The following is a 12,856-nucleotide window of genomic DNA, read 5'->3' on the forward strand; positions in this document are numbered from 1 at the left end:
CTGCTTTTCATGCAGGTTCAGACATGTTCAAGGTCACCACGCATCCAGTTATGACCGGTTCTGACTGTTTTGTTCACGAGGAGGAGTCATTTAATAGACATCTCACCAATTCGGCAATCCATATTAATTAAGTCTCCGCTGAGCTTGTTTTCTTTGTGACTTCCCGTTTTCTTCAAGCTCAATTAGTCTGTACTCACGCATTTTAATCATTTTTACTTTATGAAAACATTCTGTTGACTGTATTTGTGCAATATTTTGTATTGTAATTTGTACACTGCATATTATTGTTTATTGTTTCGACCTCAGGTCAAAATTTCAATATAAGCCGCCTGGATCTGTAATAAAGCAGCAGTAACCTTTACCTTCGTTTCTTTGACACCTTACACTGGTGACCCCGGAGTGACTCGAAGGACCGGGCCGACCCCAAGATGACGACCCACGCGCCGATTGACCCTTCGCTGCCTCACTGTTTCCCGCCGTTCCTGAGTTCTCAGTATTAGTCCGACCCTCCGAGATGACCCACTCCACCACCGGCATACCTCCTCCAGGAAACCTGAAGCCGCCCACTAACGAACCAACCACAAAGCCACGTATCCTTCATGGCGACTGGCTACCAAGCAATCAACTGAATGTCACCCTTCAACCAGCTGTTGAGCTCCTGCTGGTTCCGCCCTTCAGCCTCCTACCCGCCCCTAGCCCAAGCCCTTCGAGCCAACTACAATTGTCGCCAAGACAATTTCATCGATGCCTCGCTTGGGGGAACATTGTCAAACAATCAGACGTTACACATGTCCACGCTGTTTCCAAACACGTGTGTTCGTTTTGTTCAACCGATCGTCATCATCGGAGTCGACAGGACAAAACAGGAGCATCTCGTCTTCTTTCTCTACAGGAACGCGATTTCAACCATACAATATTTCCGTCTGTTTCTCCTTACATTGTTGTCTTAATGTAACAATCACCACTACTTGCATTGCCATGCAAGCATTCTAATCATGTACTCATAATGTTCAACGAATCTTCTGTATCAAACTGTGTGTATGTTTCTGTTTGGTTTCACATTTATTATGCTATTGCATTGTATCCATTAATCTGTCTTGAATCTCATGCAATTGGCCATGCCTGACCCTTCCACTGATGTATGTTTCATCACCGTATGTTAATCCAGTTGATGACCGGTTCCATTTAAACACAGTTTTGTTTTACCTGAGGAGGAGCTACATTACCGGTATTTAATAACATCTTCCAAGATTCTGCTCAGTAAGGAACAACCAATAAACCAGTTAACACCCAGCCATTATGTCGCTCATTCCCAGTCCTTACACTGGTGACCCCTGGATTACAGACATGCCGGTCATAACTGGATGCGTGGTGGCTTTGAACATGTTTGAACTTGCATGAAACGCCGTAATGCTCTATAACGTTTAGTTGATTGTCAGCCGCCATTTAGTTTTGTGGTGTTTTCTGCAGTGGGCCTAAAAAATGCCAAGGTTAAAAGTTGAACAACATGTCTATTTGAAATTTTTAGTAACATTGCGTAAAACGCCAACAGAATGTTTTCAGATGCTTAGTACAGCTTATGGGAATGACTGCCAGTCTCGTGCGCGAGAGCTTGAGTGGCAAAAAAGGTAAAGCAGTGCTTAAAGGGACATGTTTTGGGTCAGTCGATGCTGTAAAGAAGAAAGCGGCGGATGTGTTGAAGCAGCTGACAGAAACTGATTTCCTCCATGCCTTCGACTAGTGGAAAAGAACACTGCAGCAATGTATTAGTGCAAATGGGGAGTATATTGAAGGGGGAAAGCCTTAAATTTTTAATACATAAAAACTAAGGTGAGTTATTTAATCAGTCTCGCTGTTTAATAGACACACCCCGTAAACACACACATGCATATATATATATATATATATATATATATATATATATATATATATATATATATATATATATAAGTATATATATATATATATATATATATATATATATATATATATATATATATATATATATATATATTTATATATCGAAAATGAGTATGCCACGGAATTTTCGTACACTAGAGAAATACTAAAACAAATTATTTCAAATAAAACATTTCACTATTTCACTTGTCCAGCCAAAAGATAAAACATGTACCACACGTATTGGCGAGGATTATTCTACCGTTTTAATGACATTCCCAATTCACTTTTGATCAGCGATTCATTGTATCAATATTCCGCCATTACATGTGAAGCCAAATAGTCCAATTCGCCATTGAATTAGCCACATGGATTGCCAAGCCAATAGGTCCACCGCTACATCAAAGGACTTGAAGACTCGATTAGAGCAGATTGGATCAAGCAATATTGGGGACCTTGAATTAGTGTTTTGCTTTACAGTTCGCAATTCTGCCATGGGTCTGTCGACGCAGCCATTTGGCTGAAATCTTTTGTCATAGATTGGCGTTTGCTTTTCGTGCATACATAGGTCCGTATGTGTGCGTGTGTGTGTGTATGTATATGTATATATATATATATATATATATATATATATATATATATATATATATATATATATATATATATATATATATATATATATATATATACACTAGCTGACCAACCGGCGCTGCCCAGAAAAACTCTGAATGAAATTCGATAAACTATCTCCCTCTCTCCCGCTTTCTCCTCCTTAACACCCCAAAGTTTACCACCTGTCATTTCTTCTGTCAGTTCATCGAAACTGCCGTTAAAACTTATGTGTAGATAACAGTTTGTGGTCGGAGACAGCCACTCACCAGAACAGATGAACTGATGGTATTAAGTAAATATCTTCCACCTGACTGACAGGTAATTGAACGTGTGGACAAGTTAGTGCCAATTTCGTGACTGTTTGCCACTGTATTTCATCTGGGAAGCATCTCAGACACTCTGATCAGAGTATGAATAAATTATTTATAGATCAGAGTATGAATAAATTATTTATAGGCCTATTCATTTCACTGTTAGACCCTTCAACGCTATTTGTAGGCCATTACAAGTCCAAATTATACAATAAAAATCTAAAACAATATTTCCATGTGATACAGACAATTTGGTATAGGCCTAGGCCTATGAAGTCTTTTTATGATATATGTTACTATAATGAAAGTAAACTTCACTGTCCAATTCATAAAAAACTGAACCAACTCCTCAGTTCTAATTTAAACTCATTCATTAATATTGTATGAGAATAGACGTCTGTTTTTATAAGGAATATTTAGTCTATACTCTGTTACGCCTTTTTACTTCTTTCCTATTATTAATGGAATTACTGGAAGAGTTAGCCTTCTACCCCCTCATCATATTAAGAAAAAATGGCAAAACACTTTCTTATATGGCTAACTTCAACTGAAGATTTGTATCTTTTATATTGGTTTTTGGAATGTTTTTAACATAATAAATTAAAACTCATTATGTTTACAATGGCATCAAATTCCTTAATGTAGTATTATGTATAAAGTTACACATACTGCATCTATAAACTTGGTCAGTTCGTATAATAACATAATCATGAATCAGACAAAAACTTTTCCTTCTTGGAGGAATGTAGGCTATAGGTATTTATTGTTTTGAATAAATACATGTCGATAAAAGAAATGAATAATCATTCTAATATTTAACAATAAACAATCATTTTATTTTCTTAAATGATGGGAATACTATTACTTAATGTGTATGATCACATCAGCAACAGGTATGAATTGACGTGTAGTGTAAGCTGCGAGCACTTCGAGTTACTCGAAGTGCAGTAGTTGCCATTTCTTAAACCCCTATTTGCATCTAATACATTTATTCTCCAAGTGCCTTTCGGAAAAGACTTCCAAATGTAATGATCTATATTCCTGTTAAGTTTTAATTTAGAATTTTCACTCATTATCTTCCAGGTAAGCAACGTGAAAAGAAACTTATCTTCCGTATGCAGTCAGATGTTTTGCCCTTCGCACAATAAGTAATTCCAACCACTGGAGTGTCCAAGGTGAGATTTCGATTATTCCAGCACAGCCAACAACGTGTTGTTCTCCCTACACGATGTTGGTGTGTAGTAAATGATGTAAGGTTGCGTGTAGGAACATTTTAACACCATACACAAAAAGGGAATGTGTTTATTTATTTATTATATCATATAACGTCTCCAACCATATGTATGAACAGGTGGGGAAAATGAGTTTGTTGATGGTTTCTGCTGGCTGAAATCGTTGCGTTAAGCCACTACTACGCATGCATGGACTTGGCTTCGCTTACTACGGAAAGAATTTATCGATTTAGGTTTTCAGTGTAGACTTTATCGAGGTAATAAACAATCATATTAATTATTATTGTAAATTATGATAAAAATTCAGGTAAATTCGAATTAAAAAATTATTGTTATAGGGGGTTTATTGTTGTCGGTTAATCATACTGCCAGAAGAAAAGGTGAAGGGTCAGGTGAAAAATGAGAATAAACCTAGAAAACTGAAGGAAAAGGTGACATAAAAACGAAAATTTCATTTGTTTTGTCTTTGTTTGTATGTCTGTCATGGTGTAGGGGTTTGATTTTGAGTTAAAAACCTTTCTGGGGTGACACAGAGGCCGTGTGCAAAATTTTTTCTCAGTCTGTCAACCGGTTTGGATTTCTATAGAAGCCAAACTTATATACAAACATTCCCTTTTATATATACATATATAGTCTATATACTATATATATATATATATATGTGTGTGTGTGTGTGTGAATGTTTATGAATATAAATACATATACATTATATATACAGTACTATATATATGTACATAAGTCTCCATACACATTCATGATCAATATGAACATTTCAACATGTAAACGCACATACAAACACCAATTAATGTATGTGTATGATATATATGTAAATATATATATATATATATATATATATATATATATATATATATATATATATATATACTGTAGAGAGAGAGAGAACTCCAAAGCAGACTAACGCAGGGAAACCCCCACCCCGCCCCCATCTATGGCCGAAAATCAAGGAAAAAAAGCTGGAAATCTCCCTATAGTGAGTCCAATTACCGGATGCCGTGTAGTCCTTTTCATACATTATATACTGTACATACAGCATATATTTTATTTCAATTCAATAGCCACTGATGAATTTGCCAATGATATAGGACATGATATTTTATTCTCGCTTTCATATCACAATTTGAACTCGAAAAATTACAGTTAATCCAAATCAATATGGCCATTTTTCTATTAAAAAAAGTTTATAAATGAAATGAAAACGAAGATAGGAAAAAAAATAATCTCGGAAAGGATAAGAGAGAGAGAGAGAGAAGACATTCTCACTTCCATTGTAATTTACTTCCCTATTTGCTACAGAACTTCATTGTATTTACCGTGAAAGATTTTGCAAAGCAATGAAGAAAAACAGTCTAATTAGACTGTGATTTCTAATTACACGTGAGAATACGTGTTTCTTTCTCTTTCGTGTGGGTCACTGTGGGAGAGACCTGAGAGAACAAATCCTCTGGGAAATTCTCTTCGGTATTTTCTAATAGAGCTGCGGACTGGCACTCGCCAAGCCAACGAGTTCGAGTCTCCGGCCGGCTGATGAAGAGTTAGAGGAATTTATTTCTGGTGATAGAAATTCATTTCTCTTTATAATGTGGTTCGGATTCCACAATAAGCCGTAGGTCCCGTCGCTAAGTAACCAGTTAGTTCTCAGCCACGTAAAATAAGTCTAATCCTTCGGGCCAGCCCTAGGAGAGCTGTTAATCAGTTCAGTGGTCTGGTAAAGCTAAGGTACACTTAACTTTTCTAATCGACATTCTTGATTGGCGTCTCCGTCCCTCTCTCGCTGTTTTTGCTGCTGTCACTTTTTACCGGAATGATGATCGTAGCCCAACTTGCCCTTTTTCACCCTCCTTATAATTAGTTGGTGTACTGCCTTTTGAAATCCTGTATCTTCAAACAGAAGACATCACACGATTTAAGGATGCATCCATGTTCGGTAGAGTTGATCTCCTCCAAGCAAGTGCTATCAAATGGAAGTACACCTTAGTTTAACCAGACCACTGAGCTGATTAACAGCTCTCCAAGGGCTGGCCCGAAGGATTAGACTTATTCTACGTGGCTAAGAACCAACTGGTTACCTAGCAACGGGACGTACAGCTTATTGTGGAATCCGAACCACATTATGGCGAGAAATGAATTTCTATCACCAGAAATAAATTCCTTTAATTCTTCACTGGCCGGCCGGAGAATCGAACGCGGGCCTAGGAGAGTGCTAGGCAAGTACGATATCGACCCATCCAATGAGGAACTACATACATGTATAACAAATAAAAGAATGCCATCCATTAAAATGAACAGCAATGAACAAATGACACGAGATTTCACTTTCATTGATAACGGATAACTATACCGGGGAGGAATAGCTGACAAATGATGCTTGACTTTATAATGAAACGAATGATTTCCCAACAGATTTTCATTTTTAGGTTTATACCCCAACGACCCACTTTCGCCTTATATCATGAGAGAGAGAGAGAGAGAGATGTGAAGTTATTACCCAGACCTTTATGGCCTACTTCTCTGTCCATGTCGGGTAATAAATTCTTATGTTCAAATAGTGAGTTAATACCCTTCAATGATGTGACAATAAACAAAGGAAAGAACTTCAGGAAGTTTTAGTAAATCAATAAATCTACCATTATTTTGAGCTCTACAGATTTCCCCTCGTCATTTTTACCTACCTATGGTGCATCACTATACTGTGGCCGGACGTAATAAGTAAAAAGCCACGATAATATATACGGGCGACTGTATTTTTCAAAATACAAAAAGTTTAAAAACGGAAACTTTCGACCGTTGGCACAACGGTCCTCTTCAGCCAACTGAATAAAAATACATGTATTTCTTAAGAAGACAAGTGACGAGGGTTTTTTTTTTTTTTTTTTTTTTTTTTTTTTACCGTCCAGGAAATCATCGAACAATCCTTCGGCATAAATTAAGAAATGGCGGTTATATAATTGCTGTTTCCCCGTATCTGTGAGCCAGACATTGTGATCTTCACGGCTATCTCTCGATCGTACGGTGCTCGTTCCTAGCGACTAGGGGATTCTTGGGAGGTGAACGACTTTCAGCATCGGTGCCTTCTGTTGTTTCTACGACAACTGCCACTTCGACAACCTGTGCGGGGAGAGATGTGGGAGACAGTATCAGAGTCCTCGAAAAACTGCTCCCTTGTTTTAGCCTTTTGTATTTTGAAAAATACAGTTGCTCATATACATTATTGTGGCTTCTTACTTATTATTTTTACCTAAATTACGGAGTGTACAGAAAAGCGGAAATCAGTCGTAAAATAATGAATACTGCAATTACCTTTTCAAATATATATATATATATATATATATATATATATATATATATATATATATATATATATATATATATATATATATGTGTGTGTACTTTAAAATGTAATTGTAGAATTCATTATTTTTTGACAGATTTTGGAGTTTCTGTACACTTCATAATGTAGGCAAAGATTAACGAGAGTAAATTTGTAATCCTCAAAATAATGTAGATTCAATTATGTTTATATATATATTGTGTGTGTGAGTGTGTGTAAATTTTGCCTTTGATGATATGTATAACGAACACAAAGAAAATGAGAAATCATTTTTAGAAACATCGAAAGAAGAAGAGGTTTAAAATATAAAATTCCTGTGAAAAAGACAGTCAGTGTTATGAGAGAGGTGATGGGATCAGGGCCACCATGAACGCGCAAAACCGTATTGGAATCATGTATGGAAAGTCTACCTAATGCCGAATTCAGCTTGTAGTTGTGGAAATGGATTTATCATTTATTAGACGTGAGGTTTTACATCAAAATGAGACGACTTTAGTTTACTGAGAACCTATTACGGAGGCGTCCTTTACTTTTTTCGGTCTGTGTAGGTTACTTATCTTGAAAGGGAATACAGTAATCTATCTGCAAATTTATACCAAAAAGTAAAACTTAGAGGAGGAATATCATATTTTCATTTCTTTCGCATAGAGCATCAACTGTTAATCTGTTGTTCACCATGTAAATATATATATAATTTTATATATATTATATATATATATATATATATACTATTATTATTATTATTATTATTATTATTATTATTATAAGGCCACGAGGGAAGGCAGGTAAAAGAGGGCGAGTTCTCTGCTTTATTTTAAAGCTTTCTCTCGAGCAAACCGCCAGATAATGAATGCCCTAGGGTACAGAAGGATTTAGGTCAAAGATATTGCACTCAATTTCTCCTTCCTCTTGGCCTGATATTCAGAGGATGTTATATATCTTGATTTACGTACATCACCAGTGGTAAAGATTAATGATATGATAAGGAATCATATTTACCCCAAAATGTAAGGAATCATTTTAATTTTGCTCTTAAACATTTATAAATTTCACCAGGAGAAAAATTTGAGTAATTTTTGATGGCTGATATACACCGATTTTACCACTCCCTATCTATTCTCAAATTGCGAGTTACTCGCATTAAAATCCCACTAAAAGACCCATTTTAAGGAATTTTTTACTTAGCATCTGCTTTAAAATATTCTTAAGCTTTGTCAGAGGAAAATTAAAGTTAAAAAGTTGAATCACTGTAGCGTAGGACGGACCTACCTTCCCTCATCTATAAGTACTTACCGTAAAGCCTTTTCCCTTGTTTTCCCTCCGTGCAGGCCATGTAAGTTTGAATAAATTCTCTCAATGGGCAACAAACTTTTGTTTGGTGAATAATAAAGTTCCCTGTTCACTCCCGCTCATTCCAAGTTAGTGCGCAGCAGAGATGTTCCGAACAACCAAATAATGCAGTATTACTTGTGGGTTACAAGTTAGGCCGTAGATATTAAGCGTAAAGAATATCATCAGTAGAGCTTTTCGAAATTTCCTTCTCCTGTTGCCTTTGGAGAGAGAGAGAGAGAGAGAGAGTAAAAGCAGCGCTATACCAGTTGTTGAATTCAAAAGTTATCTTGGCATTGGCAAGGGTCGAGAAATGAAAAAAAAAAAAAAAAGAAACTTCCTAGAAACAGAACACCCCATTTTAATATCTCATAAAAGATAACAAATAGCAAAACTGAAAGCAACTGAACACTGAAGCATTATGAAATTCAACGAAATCTCGTACAATTGCAATTTGGTAAAATAATCCGTAATAATTTGTTTTCACTGGTGCCGATGATTTTATGCATTCTTATTACCCAACTCATTCGCTTACTCTTTAAGCGACATCACCAGTATTTCCTGAATTAACGAAAGCATTGTCCTTCCTTTATTTTTTCCTTTGGGTGAATCTTAATGGTTACCTTCACTCGTTTTGTCTTTTAGAGAGAAAAAAAAAATTTAATATGATGATTGTTATGAACCATTTCTCAATTGTAATTATCTTCTCTATATCAGTATTAAGGAGCAGAAGAATACAGCGTTTGTGCAGCTGAATAAAATTAAATAAAAATATCTAGACCACCTGTATGCATTCAGTTTAGGGAAAAAAATGGAAAGCAAGAGTATTCGGTTTATGAAATTAAAAATTAACGTTTCTTTGGTTCTTTGACGTATACAGTAAGTTAGTGAGTCCGTTGTTTTTCATAAATCGTTATTATTTTGCATGAGTGAATGTTATCTCTTTATTAACAGTGATATTATTCTTGTAAGTGTTCACGTTAGAACAGTCAATGCTTTTCATTTATCATGTACTAAGGTCACAGAAGCCTTTTAAAGATTTTAAACAGTAGGATACAAATATTTAAACAATATAGTACAGAAACCAACACTATTTTGCTTTCCTGAAATATGAATTCTGTCAATATTCTATTGTAATATCAAAAGGAAGCTTGATTTTTTTCAGACAGAAAAAATTTTCTAACAGCTAGCTATCAACCAGAAAAACCATTATCAAAATAACTTTCGAAATAAATCTTTGTAAGCTCTTCCTGTACCTCAGCTGGTTTTCAAAATCTGTGGCGTTATTCGTTCAGAAAAGACGAAAAAAAAAATGATCGAACACCTGGTACTGTACATGAGAATGCCTTTGATAACATAATGCACAAATTTTATTTCTTGACCCTTCCAGGAAACCTGCTGATTCTCCATATATATATATATATATATATATATATATATATATATATATATATATATATATATATATATATATATATATATATATATATATATACATATATATACATATATATATATATATATATATATATATAGTATATATATACACATATATATATATATATATATATATTATATATACATATATATATATATATATATATATATATATATATATATATATATATATATATATATATATATATCCAATCCAGAACTTTCTAGCATTCGATCACATGCTACTAAATGTAAAATTCATGTTGAAAAACACATTTTTCGATTCTCAGTGCTACATCTCAAACTGCCTTTTAACTACCCTTGAGTCATTATATATAAAGCACCTATCCCCTAATTTGAATAGTAACACTTCTGCGGTTTCTCTCTCTCGCTTAAGGTGTTGTCTGGGCATTGACGTTTCTTCTGGCCATTCTTCCTCTTGCGTTGTACTGTAAGGTAGTTAAATTTCCTTCACAAACTTGATGAATTTTAATATATTTATTTATTTTATTTTACTTTATTTTTTCATAAAATTTTTCTGCTTTTATGTTGACTTAAAAAAAAAAAAAAAAATTTACTGTCGGTATAATAATTGTTATTTTAACTTTAGTTTTAACTGTTTTATATATATATATATATATATATATATATATATATATATATATATATATATATATATATATATATATATATATATATATATATATATATATATATATATATATTGTGTTTTTGTTTGTAAGGGCGTGTTTGTATATTCTATCCTATGGCCTTTTCTAGGATTTCATTTCTCGTTTTTTAGACATTAATTTGATTGAACTTGCACGATTCCATTTCCAGGGAATTACTAACTTATTTGATTCCATGTTCGTTTGCATTCAGATTAATGTCGACGTTATTTTTCCCTTTCATCATTCGACGATATGACAGCGTTTATTTGAAGGTTACTTGGATTTAAAACATAAAATTTTTCACGCACTTGTACTCCAGTTAAATTTTTTTCGATAGAAGCTAATTCATGATCTAGGTTTTATTTCCATAGCGTTATGCACGTCTTTGTTGATAAAAATTTAATTTTCTGCACGTAAAAGGTATTCCTGTATTACATTTTTCAATACAATACACTTGTATTCGTTTGATAATAATAATAATAATAATAAAAACTGTTTGTCTTCGGTGGGGATTAAGTACAAGACACAGTATACACGAAATGCATGATAAAATACCTGACCCTGGACATTGTTAAACTAAAAAAAAAATTATTTAGTATACACCAAATGCATCATGAAAACAGATGTCAAAACCTCAATATTTTACATTTGGCTTGACAAAAACATTTAGTACAGTATGCGTGAAATTCATAACAACATAAAGTAACTGAACTGATGCACTAGGTTTATTGAGATGTTTACTGAAAGTTTCAAGAAGATGACACTATTGATTCTTTATTAAAATCATGTGCCAGACATTGGAAAGTCAGCAAAACCATCGCCCTCTAAAAACTTTAGTCCTGTGTGCTGTTTTACGTATTAACTGTCACAAAAACTATCTACTATTGACATTTGGTTTCTGGAGCACGTACTGATGGCTGTAAATATGAAGTTTCTTTCACCTGGTAGTTTGTTTTCCTAACGATTTGTTAACAGATAACTGGTGAAGCTACGTGGTCAAGAGTTTGGAATCAGCAGCTGTTTGGGTAAAATGATTTCTTGTTGCCATACTATATGGGGAATCCTCATTGCACTGAGTAGTCGGTTATGTTCACAAAATATTAAAAGGGAGGTTAAAATGCGCAAGAAGAAGAAGAACGGTCGGTATCTTTTGATGTTCTGAATATTTACATCATTCTAGGCGAAAAAAAATAAGATGTAACTGAATTCTAGTACGTTAAATCAAAATAATATATTGGATATTCGAAAAGAAATAACTAACTCTTTTCGGCAATTCTCGTCTTCTTCCCTAATTCCCTTCCCTGTTTCCTCACTCTACTCTTCCCAGAGGCTAATCCCTAAACTCCATAGGGACTAGAGGATTAGACGGGTAAATAAGTTTGTCCATTTATCCAGTTCATTAATTGACTTGGTAATGAAATGGAAAGGGTAATAACATGTGAAGCGTGATAAGAAACTGGGGAGAGAGAGAGAGAGAGACGATGTTTAGCATCTACTAATATACCATTTTTTTCAAATGCAAACGCCGTCAAATTTACCAAAATAATGCTAGTAAACGCGAGCTTCTGCAGTTGGTTCTTATCTGTTGTAGTCGCATACGTAATTACGAGGGAAGGTAAAATCCTTAGCTTTTATTTTATGAACATAATCTTATCGTATTCCGAACTATTTTGAGATTTTCGCATAAATTCTCGGCTCCAAGACTGATATCGTACATTATTGCCTTTGTCTTTATATTTTGCAGTTCGATCGACATCATCACATGAACTGGGAATCTGTAAGTAATAGTTATTACGATGCTAAACTAAGGTTTCTGGAAGGCAATACAAAATAAAACTATTCAAAATAAAATCTGCGAATGCAGCGGAAACAGAAAATGTAAGGAAGTTTTCAAACAAAAGATATATATATATATATACATATATATATGTATAAAATATAATATATATATTTAAATATATGCATATATATATTATATATATTTTATGTAAAATATATATATAAATATAATATATA

At 34.1% G+C, this 12,856-nt stretch overlaps 1 protein-coding gene across 3 annotated transcripts in view; it reads left to right on the forward strand.

Annotated features, from left to right (window-relative positions):
- The window catches only part of Usp30 (ubiquitin specific protease 30), a 170,490-nt gene that overhangs the window by 12,440 nt on the left and 145,194 nt on the right, over positions 1-12,856 (forward strand). Inside the window, exon 1 of one of the 3 annotated variants that reach the window (XM_067111306.1) lies at positions 3,911-3,997. The exons of the other annotated variants lie outside the window; for them this stretch is intronic. The gene's annotated coding sequence lies outside the window, so the exon portion shown is untranslated. Of the gene's footprint in view, positions 1-3,910; positions 3,998-12,856 lie in introns of those variants that run through there. 3 annotated transcript variants of the gene reach the window in all.

Source organism: Macrobrachium rosenbergii, chromosome 11 (genome assembly GCF_040412425.1).
Source record: "Macrobrachium rosenbergii isolate ZJJX-2024 chromosome 11, ASM4041242v1, whole genome shotgun sequence".
Taxonomy (NCBI): domain Eukaryota; kingdom Metazoa; phylum Arthropoda; class Malacostraca; order Decapoda; family Palaemonidae; genus Macrobrachium; species Macrobrachium rosenbergii.